This window comes from Lagenorhynchus albirostris, chromosome 5, assembly GCF_949774975.1.
Source record: "Lagenorhynchus albirostris chromosome 5, mLagAlb1.1, whole genome shotgun sequence".
NCBI classification, from domain to species: domain Eukaryota; kingdom Metazoa; phylum Chordata; class Mammalia; order Artiodactyla; family Delphinidae; genus Lagenorhynchus; species Lagenorhynchus albirostris.
The window spans coordinates 125,551,226-125,556,376 of record NC_083099.1 but is presented as its reverse complement, the minus strand read 5'-3'; the positions used below and the strand labels follow the sequence as shown (position 1 = coordinate 125,556,376).

Sequence of the window (5,151 nt, the reverse complement as noted above, 5' to 3'; positions counted from 1 at the left end):
AATAAGTAAATCATCAATCATTTAAAATATTATATTTATACAATCAATGTTATTTCCATTCTACTAACATTTCTTATGTGGAGACCACATTTGTTTCATTTCTATTATGTCACCATGTAAAAACTACAGATACAACCACTGCTAACATGGTTGGATAAAACAGACTTCATCTGTTTGTTTGTTTTTTTCTTGTAATAGTTCAGTCTTTATTTGCCCTTATATGCCATTCAAAATATTGCATTAGTTGGTTGCATATGAAGTATCAGACATGAATTACTTAGCCTTATAAACAACAGCACAAGAAATTTACATAAGCTAAACGCAATAAGTAACATTTTATGACACCTTTCATAAAGCGATATTAGAATTGTGTTTCATCAATATAACTAAGGAGAGGAGCTTCAAGATGGCAGAAGAGCAAGACGTGGAGATCACCTTCCTTCCCACAAATACACCAGAAATACATCTACATGTGGAAAAACTTCTACAGAACACCTACTGAACACTGGCAGAAGACCTCAGACTTCCCTAAAGGCAAGAAACTCCCCCACATACCTGGGTAAGGCAAAAGAAAAAAGAAAAAAAAGGAGACAAAGAATAAGGACAGGACCTGCACCTCTGGGAGGGAGCTGTGAAGGAGGAAAGGTTTCCACACACTAGAAGCCCCTTCGCGGGCGGAGACTGCTAGTGGCGGAGGGGGGAGCTTCGGGACCACGGAGGAGAGCGCAGCCAAAGGGGTGCGGAGGGCAAAGCAGATTGATTCCTGCACAGGGGATCAGTGCCGACCAGCACTCACCAGCCCGAGAGGCTTGTCTGCTCACCTGCTGGGGCGGGTGGGGGCTGGGAGCTGAGGCTCGGGCTTCGGAGGTCGGATCCCAGGGAGAGGACTGGAGTTGGCAGCGTGAACACAGTCTGAAGGGGGCTAGTGCGCCATGGCTAGCCGGGAAGGAGTCCGGGAAAAGCCTGGAACTGCCTAAGAGACAACAGACTTTTTCTTGCTTCTTTGTTTCCTGGTGTGCAAGGAGAGGGGATTCAGAGCGCTGCTTAAAGGAGCTCCAGAGATGGGCACGAGCCGCGGCTATCAGCGCGGACCCCACAGATGGGCATGAGACGCAAAGGCTGCTGCTGCAGCGACCAAGAAGCCTGTGTGCGAGCACATGTCACTATCCACACACCCTGCTTCCGGGGAGCCTGTGCAGCCCGCCACAGCTAAGGTCCTGTGATCCAGAGACTTTCCCAGGAAACACACTGCGCACCTCAGTCTTTTGCAATGTCACGCTGGCCTCTGGGGCCGCAGGCTCACCCCGCATCTGCACCCCTCCCTCCCCCCGGCCTGTGTGAGCCAGAGCCCCCAAATCAGCTGCGCCTTTAACCCCGTCCTGTCTGAGTGAAGAAAAGACGCCCTCAGGCGACGTACACGCCGAGGCGAGTACAAATCCAAAGCTGAACCCCGGGAGCTGTGCGAACAAGGAAGAGAAAGGGAAATCTCTCCCAGCAGCCTCAGGAGCAGAGGATTAAATCTCCACAATCAACCTGATGTACCTGCATCTGTGGAATACCTGAATAGACAACGAATCATCCCAAATTGAGGATGTGGACTTTGGGAGCAATGATATATGTTTTTTTTTTTTTTTCCCTTTTTCTCTATTTGTGAGTATGTATGTGCATGCTTCTGTGTGTGATTTTGTCTGTATAGCTTTGCTTTAACCATTTGTCCTACGGTTCTGTCTGTCCGTTTTTTTTTGTTTGTTTGTTTTTGTTTGTTTTTTTTTTAATTAAAAAATTTTGTTTTCTATACTTACCTGGCAGGGGAGATACCATGATCACAAAGGTGGTTTTCCGAGGGAGGGGCTTATCTATTGCACTCCAGATGTGCTGACCCCTGCGATTTCCCCAAATGTGGGAAACTCGACTGCATAATTTGTGGTAGTGGGGGACTGCGTTCATGCTTTCCCCTGAAAAAAGAAAAAAAATTGTTTTCTTAATAAATATTATTTATGTTTTATTTTAGTAACTTTATTTTCTCTTATTTTACTTTATTTTATTTTATTCTATCTTCTTCTTTCTTTCTTTTTTTTTCTCCTTTTTATTCTGAGCTGTGTGGAGGACAGGCTGTTGGTGCTCCAGCCAGGCATCAGGGCTGTGCCACTGAGGTGGGAGAGCCAAATTCAGGACACTGGTCCACAAGAAACCTCCCAGCTTCACATAATATCAAATGGTGAAAATCTCCTAGAGATCTCCATCTCAACAGCAAGACCCAGCTCCACTCAACGACCAGCAAGCTACCGTGCAGGACACCGAATGCCAAACAACTATCAAGACAGGAACACAACCCCATCCATTAGCACAGAGGCTGCCTAAAATCATAATAAGGCCACAGACACCCCAATACACACCACCAGACGTAGACCTGCCCACTATAAAGACAAGAAACAGCCTCATCCACCAGAACACAGGCACTAGTTCCCTCCACCAGGAAGCCTACACAACCCACTGAACAAACTTCAGCCACTGGGGACAGACACCAAAAACAATGGGAACTACGAACCTGCAGCCTGTGAAAAGGAGACCCCAAACACAGTAAGTTAAGCAAAATGAGAAGACAGGGAAACACACAGCAGATGAAGGAGCAAGGGAAAAACCCACCAGACCTAATAAATGAAGAGGAAATAGGCAGTCTACATGAAAAAGAATTCAGAATAATGATAGTAAAGATGAAATCTTGGGAATACAATGGAGAATATACAAGAAACGTTTAACAAGGACTTAGAAGAACTAAACAGCAAACAAACAGAGATGAACAACACAATAAATGAAATTAAAAATTCTCTAGAAGGGATCAATAACAGAATAACTGAGGCAGAAGAATGGATAAGTGACCTGGAGGATAAAATAGTGGAAATAACTACTGCCAAGCAGAATAAAGAAAAAAGAATGAAAATAATTGAGGACAGTCTCAGAGACTTCTGGGACAACATTAAACACACCAACATTACAATTATAGGGGTCCCAGAAGAAGAAGAGAAAAAAAAAGGGACTGAGAAAATATTTGAAGAGTTTATAGTTGAAAATTTCCCTAACATGGGAAAGGAAATAGTTAATCAAATCCAGGAAGCACAGAGAGTCCTATACAGGATAAATCCAAGGGGAAACATGCCAAGATACATATTATTCAAACTATCAAAAATTAAATACAAAGAAAAAATATTAAACACAACAAGGGAAAAACAAAAAGTAACACATAAGGGAATCCCCATAAGGTTAACGGCTGATATTTCATCAAAAACTCTGCAAGCCAGAAGGGAGTGGCAGGACATATTTAAAGTGATGAAAGAGAAAAACCTACAACCAAGATTACTTTACCCAGCAAGGGTCTCATTCAGATTTGACAGATAAATTAAAAGCTTTACAGACAAGCAAAAGCTAAGAGAATTCAGCACCACCAAACCAGCTTTACAACAAATGCTAAAGAAACTTCTCTAGGCAGGAAACACAAGAGAAGGAAAAGACCTACAATAATAAACTCAAAACAATTAAGAAAATGGTAATAGGAACATACATATCCATAATTACCTTAAATGTAAATGGATTAAATGCTCCAACCAAAAGACATAGACTGGCTGAATGGATACAAAAACAAGACCTGTATACATGCAGTGTAGAAGAGACCCACTTCAGACCTAAGGACACATACAGACTGAAAGTAAGGGGATGGAAAAAGTTATTCCATGCAAATGGAAATCAAAAGAAAGCTGGAGTAGCAATTCTCATATCAGACAATATAGACTTTAAAACAGACTATTACGAGAGACAAAGAAGGACACTACATAATGATCAAGGGATCAATCCAAGAAGAAGATATAACAATTGTAAATATTTATGCACCCAACAGAGAAGCACCTCAATACATAAGGCAAATGCTAACAGCCATAAAAGGGGAAATCGACAGCAACACAATCATAGTAGGGGACTTTAACACCACACTTTTCACCAATGGACAGATCATCCAAAATGAAAATAAATAAGGAAACACAAGCTTTAAATGATACATTAAACAAGATGGACTTAATTGATATTTATAGGACATTCCATCCAAAAACAACAGAATACACTTTCTTCTCAAGTGCTTATGGAACATTCTCCAGGATAGAGCATATCTTGGGTCACAAATCAAGCCTTGGTAAATTTAAGAAAGTTGAAATTGTATCAAGTATCTTTTCCAACCACAACACTGTTAGACTAGATATCAATTACAGGAAAAACTCTGTAAGAAATACAAACACATGGAGGCTAAACAACACATTACTTAATAACCAAGAGATCACTGAAGAAATCAAAGAGGAAATCAAAAAATACCTTGAAACAAATGACAATGAAAACATAATGACCAAAAAACTATGGGATGCTGCAAAAGCAGTTCTAAGAGGGAAGTTTATAGCTATACAAGCCTACTTAAGAAACCAGAAACATCTCAAAGAAACAACCTAACCTTACACCAAATGTATCTCATTCTCTTTCTCCAGGATATTTTAGTTGGCACATCAATAACTGATAATTTGACAAAGAGTTAGTAGGTACATTTTGTAGCATCACCTTTTAGGTCATATATTTGCTATTAAAATCTTGAATCTATCTCTAGTTAGAAAAGTGTAATAGATAAAAATAATTTGTGGTTTTTAATTGTTCTTCACCTGCATTTGCCACCAACAGTGAAAATAGAAAGTGGATTGACTGTATTTCCTTTCCTACCACTTATTTACAATGTGCTAAATATCTAAGGCTATTAGATATAAACATAAGCAAATGCAGTTATTTGACTATTATGAGCATATAATCTCTAAGTGATACCAGATATTGATTAGCTGTATACTTATTTAAAGCAAAGGATCCTTTAGTCTTAGAACAGTAGTGGCTAATACTTTCTAGAATGCTGTGTTCAACACTGTTCTAATGAATTAATATAATGAAACTTTCATTAGTTAAAACTAGGATACTTAGAATTATCCTATGAAGAGACTATTATTACACCCATTTTAAAGATGAAGAAATGGAGACAAGGGGTTTAAAATAACTTTTCCAAAATCAAATCAGTGAAAAGTAAGTGGTATAGACAGGGTTCAAACCAAAAGTTGCCATTGCACTATTTATAAG

The 5,151-nt window shown here is 39.9% G+C and overlaps 1 non-coding gene across 1 annotated transcript; it reads left to right on the top strand.

The window, feature by feature from the left end:
* Window positions 1–1,794: 1,794 nt before the first annotated feature.
* On the top strand, window positions 1,795–1,958 carry LOC132521450 (U1 spliceosomal RNA). Its single transcript, XR_009540897.1, has one exon. It is a non-coding gene; the product is annotated as a U1 spliceosomal RNA (small nuclear RNA).
* The last annotated feature ends 3,193 nt before the right edge of the window (window positions 1,959–5,151 follow it).